A 13,548-nucleotide genomic window follows, 5' to 3' on the forward strand; every position below is an offset into this window, starting at 1 on the left:
TCTATATGCTTGAGTTCATTAATGTGTGTAAATAATGCTTTTGTTATAATGGGTGCCTGAGGGAAATGCTTAATGTGAATAGGAGTTGTCACAATTAAAATGGAATAAAGTACTTTTTTTTCTTATCAGATGAAGATATCAAAATCATGTAACAAAATTCATCATTCAATTTTGTTCATTTTTGGATGTTTAAAGTGAGAAGAAAAATACAATCTTCTTAATAATTGAAGTAATTTCACGAAGATCGAGCTTCATCCAAGCGAAGAAAGAGAGGAAGAGGAAACTTCTAGATTAAGAAAACCAATCTTACATAATAAAGATTGGAATCATGTCTTGTGTTTTGATCTATTTTTAACCACAAACAATGGAAATTTAAGAAATTCGCTAATAAAAGTTGCAGAGCATTGAAGAGCTTTGTGATGAGCTATAAGGCATTGAAAACTGACATTGGGTTAAGATTTTATTAGAATGTAGGGTTCAGAATAGGTTCTGTGTTAGGATTCTTATATTAGCTATAAAAGCATTGTAATGGTTGCTGATCAATGATGGTTATTGTGGTGGAATTTTCATATTGAGAAGAATTGTTCTTATAGAAACCTAGAAAGTTTCTTTCTTGAACCTTGAGTTCAATATGTTGAAGTCTTAGAAGAGCTTCATCATGAGCCTAGAAGAGCTCCCCATATCTTGTAATGTGCCTTCCATTTGCATACGCCAATCAAATGTTTAAAAAATGTGTTGAAAACGTTCATTTCATTAAAGAGAAGATTAGCGTCAGAATAGTGCACAAAAAGGTCCAAAGCCTCTACAGAAGCATAAAGTTTTTTACTGTAACAAACTAGTTCATCAAGTTGTTGGGAGAGTAGTCTCACAATGGTCACCCTATCTTCTGTCCATCTCTTGTCTTGTATTAAGAAAACAACACGCAGAAATGGGATATTGCAGAAGAAAACACAAAAAGAAAAAAAACAAGCAAACAACACCAAGGACTTACATGGTTCACTCCCAAGAAGGTAGGCTATGTCCACGGCCGGAACAGTTTCACTATTTCTCTAAAGCAAGTTATACACTTTCAAAACTCACCACACTTTTCTCAACGAAATAAGGACACTTTATAGAAAAGCCTTAACCTAGTAAAGTACAAAAATACCCCTAGAACTCAAAAATGACTAACTAGTCAGGGTCGGACCAAAACTAAACATATGTCGAAATATATATCGTTTCAAAGGTCTCGACGGGCTCTACACAACTCATCGCCTCTGACAGTGATGTATCTGCTTTTTAGGCCATCCGAGCTCGTTTTGAGACCGAAACAGCCCTCCGAAGATCCTCACGCGCTTTCTGGGTTGATATCAGGCTTCACCAAAAGGATCAATGGCTGTGAAGTGTTCGATGTAATGGCTGTTTGATGAGATGGAGATGACCTATGATTGGACGGGAGGATGGACTGGGTGGAAGGTTTAGGTGTTTATGTGATTTTTTATGCAACAAGAAGTTAGTGGAGAAAAGGAGAGCTAATAGGAAGAGAGCAAAGGAGAACCAAATTTGTTCCATGCTCAGTTGATGTCGATAAGCTCACTCACACGATAACGATATGGCCTCAATTGTTGTGCTCTAAAGGACATTGTTCTTAACTGCAGAGAACTTTGTTATAGCTATACATTTGGATCCGATTCTAATTCACAATCATGCCAAGTCTAGACAATTCTCAGAATTGATGAAATTCTAATTCCAATTTTCAGAATTGGAGAATTGCAATAATTAAATTCTGTTCAGACAAAACAGAATCATACTCCAACTCTAGGCACCTATATAACAAATAAAAGCATGAAATCAAATCTCAACCGTGCATGAAAACCTCCCCCAAGTAAAACTATAAAAAGGTACCGTCCAAACTTAGCTTGGAAAGTGCCTTTTTATAGTTTTACTTGGGGGAGGTTTTCATGCACGGTTGCATGAGGGGAAAGGGTTAAGAATTTGTCCAATAGAAGGATTTTTATTTTTTATTTTTGTCATTTTGACCCCCTCTTGTGAAAGAGAGAAAAGATAATGCACCATGCGTAGATCGTTTAGCCTTTACTTTATAAATGAAAGTTTTAAAAAAAAACTTGGCTATATAAAATTCCATCTCCTTTCATTAGTAAAAAAAAAAAAAAAAAAATTTCGTCTCCGGGGATTTGAACATGATACCCATCTACATCAAACAAAAGGTGGAAATCCCGGAGATGGGAGCAAAATGATCACCCTACCCCTATGAAAGGTGAAAATCTCTCAAGATGCTTTTGTGTGTGTTCTCATTGACTCCCGCACACATGTAGGGATCACGCTCCTTCATAGAGAACTACCCCCTTAAAAAAATTTTGTAAGCGACGAATTCGAATCCCACCACTTATTTTTCCCCCAAAATAATGTCCCAAGTGAGACAGTTTACATACACATAAATATAAGTATATATCTACCCGAAAAGTTAAACTGAAATTTCCAAACAAAATGCCTGATTTATCTGAAAATTTTATTTTCGTTCCTTGAGTAGAATGGCAACTGAAACGAAATTTTCAACTAAGCTACTCGTGGCTGGCCTGATTGCCCCATTATTAAATAGTTCAAGCCCCGGCTCTGGCATGGGCGGCTATAAACCCAACTGCTCACCTCTTTAATCCCAGTCCAAAGGCCAAACTCATCAGTGTAGCTACCTAGCTTGTGAAATAAAAAATCTCATCTATGTTGATGTTCTTATTTACGCTCTTGTTGGCCCCTGCACTGGTCGGGCCTAGCCAGGCTCACCAGTTTTCACCCCTGCAATCGTATCCAACCGTTTAAGTAATTGGGCTTATTTTGGTCGGTCAATGTTTGAGCTTTAATCAAGCTACGTATAATCGAACTAAACGGATCTTAGACGGGCTAGTGAATATTTTAACTATAAACGGGTTCAAAACGGGCCATGACATTGGCTTATTGAGCCCTAGAGAGGGTCAGGCTTTTTAGTCAATTTTGATTTGGGGCCTTAAAGGAAAATGGAGCCGGGGATGGTTTTGGGGTTAGAATAGGTATTTCAAACGGGCCTAAAGGGTAGGGTTTAGTCGGGTTAAAGGGATCAGGCTTAAGTAGGCTAGTAATCAGTCGGGCCGATTGGACGACCGACGGGTAAAGGCCTCACATAAGGAACGACCGATTATAATCGGTTCAGGCTTGAGCCTCACATGTTTATTAAACAGGACAGGTCAGTGGATCCAGATCCCCTATGGCGCGTTGCCCGTAGTGGCCTGTGAGGCGCAAACTGAGCCGTGCGTGCAAAGACTGCCTTACCCCTGCCCAAACTCCTTGCCCGAGCGGGGGTCAGGCGGTCATTACGTGCGTGGCCCAGTTTGAGCTGCATAGGCCGCTACAGACATCTGGGCCGTAGACGATCTGAATTTCAGGTCGGTTTGGGCTAGTTCAGTCCTGCAGGTGCGGGCCTGAAATTGACACCCTGGACTATCATACATGACTTGTAAAATAAAATGGGAAAACCAGAGAAGTAGCCAGCCAGTTCTGGACCAATCCGATTTGACCACCCAGGGAGAGATAAAACCGAAGTAGTTGTTGTTGTTTTTATTATAGGAAAACTGAAAACCGAAGTAGTTGGTGGACGATTATTGTAGAGGATCCCCTCCCCCAAAAAACAAGCAATGCATATTAGATTCCATACATAGAAGAGAAGAAAATCTGTTCCCTGTAATCCAGTCTTTTTTTGGGTAGAATACGTGTGATCCTGTTAGTGAATACCAAAAGAAGAATAACCAACCGTGATCTTCGTAACTGTAAATGAAATTAACAGTAGTAGTTTCTATATTTACTCATGAGTTCTCTCTCTCTCTCTCTCTATATATATATATATATTAATCCAATTAATCTCTTTCCAGACCAAATTCATTCCAGCATCAGTTGGGTCTACAGGGCTAGCTATACCTAAACATGGCTACACTAACAATGAAGTTGTTAGTGCTTATCGTCGTCCTTGTGTCACCGGCCATCCTTGGTGTTGTTGTTGCTAATGGAGCTGGCAGAGTTGGTTCTCATCAGCAGATTCCGATCACTCTCTCAGGTGCTGGTGAATCGACTCCAGGTACTCCATCTGGGCCATCTCGGGTTCCTCCTTTGAAGCCTAATTATTGGTTCCGTTATCGTCCTAAAGGAAGAAAACGATTTCCATTCCCTCGGTCCGGTGCATCTCCGGCTCATTGATGGACACTTCCATCATCATCATCATCAGTTAATCTTTGGATTGGAAACATATGATTCCATCACCATCCTCATCTTCTATTGAATAATACTTGGTTTTGATCGAAATCAGTTCATGCTGGATGGTTATATGTTTTAGTACTATTGAATCTAATAATAAAAGAGAGAGTTTTCCTTCACCATACACCCCCAACAGGGTTTTAATATAAATCTCAAAATACGTACCCTCGTTATATTCCCTTTAGTGCCCATCCTTCAACCTGCAACAAATGGATTCTCATTCAATGTGGCTTTATGGAAAGCTCATCGATATATATATATACGTTAAATCTGTGAGTGTCAATCGGAATTGCTTTACATTGCGTTTGGTCGCGTAAATTTTATCTGGATGTCTGCATTGATTTAGATATAACATCAATAGAAGAGAGTATCTGTAGATTTGAAGTTATGTCAGAATAACATGTTTGGATACCCTGATTCTGAAACCTGAAGCTGCAATGGTAAAGATTTTCATATCACTCTCGATACTTTTCTGTTTCCTAGTGGGTCTCCTGACGTAGAATTGCATTTACAAAGTATTCAGTAAAGAAAAAGAAAATAAATACGAAAATTCCAATTCAAATTCAAATTGTAGGAATCTCCTGGCCACACTGATGAATGATTCAATAGTGCGTGGACATGAGAAAATAGGAAAGATTTCAATCGATGGGGATAGTTCTTGCAGGAAGGGATTTAGAAATCAGCAAGAGAAATGGGTTTTGTGTAACAAATGGATTTGATTTTGGGAAGAAAGTGGAAAGAGAGTATTCGGTGAGTGGATTAGAAAGTGACGAATAAAAAAAAGGGAAATGGAGATGAGAGGCTTTTCGAGAAAGCCTCTAGAAATCAAGCGGTAATGGCGATTTGCAAAGGAGCGTCAACGATATTGCAGATACTTGAAACGGCAATGACGGTTTTTTGATGGAGCTCCACGATTTAGCCTTCCCTCTCTCGATAATATGTGAATCTTAAGAAACGAAAAAACATGAATCTCAAGATTTTACCTCATGAGGTAAATTCTTGAGATTCAGTCTTTTAGGCTAAAATATTGAATCTTAAGATTGGTGAATCTGAAGATGTAAATCCGTTTTTCCAACTAAATGGTTAAAAAAATTGAGATTCATGCATTTACAGATGTAACACCCACAGATTTACGTAATCAAACACAATGTTAGTTAATCATGATGGGTTCTAATCGATTCTACCTTTATGGGTCTAAAGATTGGAACTGTTCTGATTAATTGAATTAATCTCGTCTATTAATAATAGAATGGTCCTAATTCTTAATCGATTCGAAGACCAAAACATCTTGCAATTGAAAGTATTTTTTTGGTCCAATATATGGGGCCATACACTACAATCTTTGATAAAACTATAAAATGGAAACCCTCATGATTGGTACGACATAGGTTCCTAATTGGTACTAATCAATTAATCGGTTTGGTCTGGTTGTCCGGTGGCCATACGTTAGGGCAGAGAGGGTGATCGTGAAAAGAAGGGGCAGTTTTCGGAGAGAGAGAGAGAGAGAAAAGGAACTTGTGAAGGGTCAGTTTCACTATTTGGTTTCTAATTCGTTATGAATGCATTTTAGAAATAGAAAAATGACTGTAAGACAGTAAGAGTACAATTAATGCATTGTTCTTCTGCTCATGTTTTAATAGCTTTATCTGTCTCGATTTCTTAACAACTTAGATAAGAGAATTTTTTTGTGCAATAAGGTTTTCTTAACTTCATTTGTAAAATCACATGGCTTAACATTTTTGTGGTACACCCGTTTTTAATAGTTTTCATGAGTATTTTATTTGTTTATTAATTCTTTTTCAGATAATAAAAATATTATACCACTTGTAAATGATCGCTTGACGCAATCTATCAACTGTTTATGCTAAAATAGTTTAAGATACTTAAGTTGTCTCCTCATAAGGTGAGGAACAACTCTGCGCCTTGAAAGATGTATTAACACCTAGAGATGAACTTGAAAGAAATGTGTCAAAGCATAGTATGTCTAATTTTCTTTTGGTTATCTTAAGACATTTATCTTTTAGATATTATTCATTCTACAACATTGATGAATATACAATGTTTGCATATGCAAGGGACTTGAATTTCATCTTTTGTTGTTTCAAAATAATAGAAATCTACCATTTTGATTGCTCTGTTAATCCATCTATTGAATACGTACAAACACTTTCTTCTTCTTCTTCTTCTTTTTCTCCTTCTCTTTATCAGATTGAGTTATGCTCGTACAACTTTTAAATTATTATACTAACTTGTATAGAACCTTTATTTAAACATATAAAGTACCAATAAATTTCATACTCAAAAGGTTACATGGGTTTAAAAAATGATCTGATTAGTTGATCGATCTCCAACAAGATAAATGGCCTTTTACTGATTCTTATTTTCTTGATCTGAACATGGTAATGATAAATTTGTTTTAACTGAAGCTTCGAAAAAATATGCAAGAAACTGTGCTTATGTATTACAACTGATTCTTCATTCAACATATAAATTTTAGTATGCATTGGTGAATAAACTGTTAGGATGCACAAATATTGACCAGTGGCTATTTTCCTCTCTCTCTCTCTCTCTCTCTCTCTCACACACACACACACACACACACACACACACACACACACACACACAAATTCTTGTCCACACGTGCATATTTACTAGTATATATTAGGGGTGCCAATTGGTCTGGTTCCTTAATGGTTCTAGTCCTAGGGGCTAAGACTAGAACTAGGACTAGAACCGGACCAATAAGTTAATCGGTTCTAAACTTGAGATCCAGGACCATTAACTAATGGGTGGGCCGGTTCTGATTCTTAAACTGGTTCAAAGCAGTCCAATCAAAAATTTTAAAAAACTATTCCCTAACACATGTTATATATATTTAATAATATTATAATAAGACACTAATTTCAATCACTTGAGATATGATTTATTTATTTATTTTCTCAAATCACATAACTAGTCTACATTACCTCTTATTTGGTATTAATTAATAAGTAGGAACATCACCACCCTCATAAGTTAGGATTATTTTAAGGCATGTTCTTAAGTTAGCATTCCTAAACGGACCTTAAAAATTTACAGCCAAATCTTTTGTAACATAGTATATGAGAGAAGTGGTACCAACCAAAATTGAAAAACTAAAAATATAAAAAAGTTTGAGGAGAAAAATAATTTGTTATTGCACGTCAAATGCATCTTTGAAAGTAAACTTTGTTCCGTGATTACTACATCCATCTACGGTAACACACGAAGGAAAGGACAAAAGGGTTGTGCCGATCACCGCAATCCAGTCTGTACTAAATATAAAAGGATATCATTAGAACCAAATTAAATTGCAATGATATTAGGAAATTAGAGTTACTAATCACAAACACTCTAGTCCAAAATAATCAGCCATTCCCTGCAAGTGGTGGCATCACAAACAAACCGGTCCATGAAAGCTCAGTCAAACGGAAACCATAATCACGCACCATTCAAGGATTAACATAGTAAATTAGAAGCAACGAATCATCTAATAAAGTGTAACAGTGTTATTCCCATTGGTTTCCTTTCGTTTCTTCCTTCTCAAACAAGTCAATGACTTAAAATAGAGATGAGCCCGTCTCAAGTTCGATGTGCATTTCACTGAAATTTCAATTCTTAAAGCTACAGAGTTCAAAAAATGAATTAACTAAAAGATACCCACCATAGCCCATTCAACCTACGTCTCATTTTCAACCAAAAGAGATAGATTGCGTGGAGGGAGGGAGAGAGATAAACCAAAACAGAGTAAAGAGCGGTGGGGGCAAGAAAGAACGTAGAGATGAAATATCCGATTGAGATTTTGTGATCCTGCTTTATCTGTCTCTGCAATGTTCTAATCTGGAGGTGCATTGCAATGCGGGTCTGAGAGCTCGACACATGGAAGATGCGACATCCGAAAATACTAAAACCTAGGAGAGTATTTATGAACCCAAAGGAGAAATGAATTATTCCATTTCCTTGGCTGCTAGACTTGTAGCAGGAACATTCCTGCTATAACTGTAGCAGCAAAGTTTTTTCCATCCAACGCTGTCGAACTCGAGAAGAAAGAAAAAAAAAAAAAACTGTCTTGCATCGAGCTCGCACCATTGGATAAAGCTTTTTCCATGTATACGTCGAGCTCTCAAGGCCGCACTTTAGAGGATTTTTCGTATGTGCGCTCTTATTGGCTTCTGCATTGATGCAGGGCCATGTGATTAGGCAGCGATCTCTTACCCAATTTCAAATTATAAAGTAAGTGTGAATTTTAATAAAATAACAAGTAAAAGTTTTCATGTGCAGCCGTGCATGTGCACAGCGTACATTAAATACAGTGAGATGGGCATAAATGGGCATATAAAATAAACAAAAGACCCCCGCCTCCCTAGAAAACGAAGTCAATGGGAAGACTGTCCCTTGCATGAATCCCGTCCCCAAGTAACAAATAGGTTTCACTTTCCTTCACCACTATCATTGATCTTGGGAGGTGTTTGTTGGACCCAATAGGGGGTGGGAGTTGACGATGATTTAAGAATCCAATCACAAGATCACATCATCAATGGTGAAAGGTTTCTTCCTTCCCTATGATGCATTTTTCCTGTAATAAAATGTAAGGGTATTTATGTAACTTTATAAAAGGGAAGCCCATCTCTGCCAAGCTGTGTGGCCGTGCACCAATATGGAGGCAATGAGAATGCACAGGGGCATCCAACAGGGATGAGATTTTTCATTTCACTAGGGGTGCAGTCGTGCAACCGGACAGCCTTCTTTTTCCCTTATATAAAATACTAGATCATTTTTAAGACACTTCAACTATTTAGTTTAAGCTCAAATTTGACCAGTGAAATTATGTATTTGATTCTCTACTCCCAAGACAAGTAGTTAGACAACCCCATGGCCAATATTAATTAATTGGACACGAGTTCTCTATGGGAAGCGTGGCCCTTGCATGTATGTGGGGCCAATGAGAACCTACGTGAAAGCATCATGGGGTCAAGGCGGTCATTTTACCCCCCTATCCCACCCAAACTGTGTCTCGGCATGGGCGGTATAGTCCCCCACAGGAAACTTTTTTCCTAATTTCAGATATCATACATAACTTCTAAAATAAAATCGAAAAACCAAAGAAGTAGCCAGCCAGTTCTGGACCAATCCTATTTGGCCACCCAGGGAGAGATAAAACCGAAATTGTTTTTAGGGAGAATGTTCTCTGTGCCGCAGGTTGCCCTATGCCTAGGCACATGGGCAGCCTGTGTATGGGGGCAGGGTGATCATTACGCTCACCCCATGTGCCTGGGCGCAAGCTGCGCTGCGGCATAGAAAACAACACCCCTTGTTTTTTATCATAGGAAAACCGAAGCTTGCGACACAGAGAACAGTGCCCCTTGTTTTTATTATAGGAAAATTGAAAACCAACCGAAGTAGTTGGTGGACAATTACTCTAGAGGATCCCTTCTTTCCCAAAAAAAGAAGATACTACATTCCATACATGAAAAAAATCTCTCTGTAATCCACTAAGTGAATGCCAAAAGAAGAATAACCAACCGTGATCTTCGTAATTAGCATAAATGAAACAGTACTATTTTCTATATTTACTCATGAGTTCTCTCTCTAATCTCTATATTAATCCAATCTCTTTCCAGACCAAATTCATTCCATCATCAGTTGGGTCTGCAAGGTTAGCTATACCTAACCATGGCTACACTAACGATGAAGTTCTTGATGCTTATTATCGTCCTTCTGTCACCGGCCATCATTGGTGTTGTTGTTAATGGAGCCAGAGTTGGTTCTGACAAGTTATCGTTTTCTTTTCTTCCAAAGGGATTTCCAATTCCTCCATCTGGACCATCCCGTGGTTCTCCTCCGAGTCCGATCAATGTCTCAGGTCTTGGTAAGTCGACTTCAGGTACTACAGCTGAGCCATCTCGGTTTCCTCTACCGAAGCCTAATTACTGGTATCTTTATCGTCCTATAGGAAAGCGAACTTCAATCCCTCGATCCGGTCCATCTCCTGGTACTCCTCCGGCTCATTGATGGACACTTCATCATCAGTTTATCTTTGGATTGGAAACATATTAACTCTTCCATAATGGTTTGATCGAACGGGCTTTATTGTATGTATCAGTTCATGTTGGATGGTTATATGTTTTAGTACTATTGAATAGAATAAAAGAGAGTTTTCCTTCACCGCAGTGAATGTTCACCATAAACCCCGATAGGGTTTTAGTATAAATCTCAAAATACCCTCGTAATATACCCTTTGGTGCCCATCCTTCAATCTGCAACAAATGGATTCTCATTCAATGAATCAATGTGGCTTAAGGAAAACTCGATCCTTGAATATGTCTGTTAAATTTGTAATAGGGGTGTCAATCGGTACTGCTTTAGTTAATCATGATGGGTTCTAATCGGTTCCACCTTTTTGGGTCTAAGGACTGGAACTGTTCTGATTAATTAATCGATTCCAAACCTTAGAATTAATCTCGTCGATTAATAATAGAATGGTCCGGTACCAGTTCTTAAGTGGTTCTAATTCTTAATCGATTCCAAGACCAAAACATCTTGCAATTGACATTATTTTTTTGGTCCAATATATGGGGCCATACACTACAATCTTTGATAAAACTATAAAATGTAAAGATTAGTAAGTGAAATACCCAATAACCCATACATAAACCCTAATAATTGGTACAAAACAGGTTCCTAATTGGTTCTAATCAATTAATCGGTTTCGTCTGGTTCTGGATTCTGGCCCTCTTCTCGGTCAGAATCGAGAGAGAGGGTGATCATGAAGAGAAGGGACAGAGTTTTTGGGAGAGAGAGAGAGAGAGAGAGAGAGAGAGAATTCTAATCAGTTTCACTATTTGGTTCCTAATTGGTTCTAACAATATAAGTGCTTAAATCACCATTTCATTCAAATATTAGAATCATCAATCATTAAATGAGTCAAACTAAATTTCATTTTGTAGTCCATCTCTATAGAGCTCCAATTCCGAGAACAAATTTTCAGATTTTAACACCTCCAGAAAGGCAACAATACTTGAATCAAAATAAACTTTTAAGATCATATATAAGGAGTTTGATTCACAAAAACAAAAACCAGACTTTCACAACATCATTCATATTCAATTTCTATAAAAAAAAATATCCTTGTAGCGCAGTCTGTGCCCAGATACATGGGCATGTCATTCAGAGCGGTAAGGATGTCATTTTGCCCATCCCCATGTGTCTAGGCACATCCTATACCCCGGCACAAAGAATATTTGGCCTAAAAGATATAACAGAAACATATACATCCATAAGGTTGATATTAGATCTCCAAAATACAAATAATTCTTGAACCCTTCCACTTGGCGCGGTAGCGAGCTTTCAGATGTAGTTTGAAGCGTCAATGCAATGCCTAGACGCTCTTTGGTTCACTCAATGCTTACCCACTTCTTTCATTGACCTAGCTGTAGTTTTCTTTCTCGAGCTTATGTTAATAAAATAAATAGTTCTCACTTCTGCATGCGCCAAACACATGGGAGTTCTCACTTCTGCATGCGCCAAACACATGGGGCGAGACATGGATAGGGTTTGGGTCATAGGGGGGGGGCGGTCATTTCACCCACCCCCATGTGTCTGGGTACACCCTGTGCCCTTAGTGCAGAGAACTTCATCCCTATGCTCAAATAGTTTGCCCGTTATAACTGGATGTTAGATTGGACTACCTACACTCTTATGCACGACATTATCCCCATAATTCTATTATTATTATTATTATTTCTATGTACCCAGTTCCTCTAATAGGATTGCTCACTTTTTGGCTAAGGGTGCCGTCAAGTTCAATTAGTGTAGGATTTGGGGCCTAATCCTCCTCGCTTTTTTGTATTCCCTTCTTTGGTTGGCGGGAGTTGCTCCTTTATTGATTTTCTTTTAAAAAAAACTTAGGGATAACGAACACCACCCGGTCGTACAACATATTATGTACCTACGCCTAGATAGCCGCATGCAAAATGATCGGTTTACCCCTAGGACTTTCTGCCTTTCTAGGGGTCCACTGGTCATTTCACACACAGTTGTGTCTGATCACAGGTACACATCGCGTTGCACGACCAGGTGGCATTCCTTTTCTCAAAAATTTATTGGTTTTTGGCTTTAAAAAAAAAACTTTAACCAGTTAATCTACCTAGCACAAGAAAACTCGAAACTAGTTGTATATTTGAAATCTTTTATTTGGGAAAGGGTTAGGCCATGTTTGTTTCGTTAGTGTAATTTAGGGGTGTAAATGAATAGCCAAAATCCGTTTCCATATCCGTGTCCTTATCTGTTTAGCACTATTCAAATCCGTCCAAAAGTTAAACGGATGCGGATACGAATAGGTTATAGCTATCCGAAAAACTATATTTACATGTAAACGGATAAAATATCCGATCCGTATCCGTGTCCGTATCCGTTTAGCACTATCCGAATTTGTCCGATAGCTAATCGGATGCGGATGCGGATATAGCACTATCCGAGCCGAATCCGATCCATTTACAAGCCTAGTGTAATTCCTTTTAAATAATAAATTATGGAAATTTTTTTTCTTGTCTTCAAAATTAAATGTTATTTACTAATTTATGTATTTTATATCAAAACAAATAATGGAAAATCCTGTTTTACAATAAAAGTTCCATTTTTCACATTTTTTACATTCAGACGAGCAGAGCGGATAAACCTAATTTTGAATTATGTTTGAACTTGAGCTTGCCCTCCTTGCTTGGGTTCAAGAAGTCCTTTTTTCTTTTTTGGTAAAATGGGTTCAAGAAATCACTCTCGAGTCTGGTCCAATCTTGGAAAGCTGCCCTTTTTTATGACATAAAAATTAAGGGAAAGTTTTCCTTCACCGACAGGGTGGGGTTCAGAGCCACCATCGTAGGGTAATTAATACTCATCCCATTGGGCAAAGGCGATAATACCCCACCCCTTGGAAAATTATCGCCCCCAGTACTGGGGGCGGTCCAGTGCGTATCATGTGGCTGGGCACTACCCATGTGTGCACAATGGGCCCCACTGTACACACATGGGTGGTGCCCAACCACACGATGTGCACAGCAGCCCCCCTCCCAGTATTGGGGGAGATAAAGATCCCCACCCCTTACGATGTACCTTCTCAAGACCATCCCAAGGCCTTAGTCAAGGAAAAAGACCATAGCTGAATGAAGACCCGGTCCATAAAAACTAAAGATTTTCAAAAATTCAATCAGATGATCACATCATCATTGGAGAAGAGATATCTCTATTCCAACAGAG

The sequence above is a fragment of the Telopea speciosissima genome, chromosome 7 (assembly GCF_018873765.1).
Source record: "Telopea speciosissima isolate NSW1024214 ecotype Mountain lineage chromosome 7, Tspe_v1, whole genome shotgun sequence".
Classification (NCBI taxonomy): domain Eukaryota; kingdom Viridiplantae; phylum Streptophyta; class Magnoliopsida; order Proteales; family Proteaceae; genus Telopea; species Telopea speciosissima.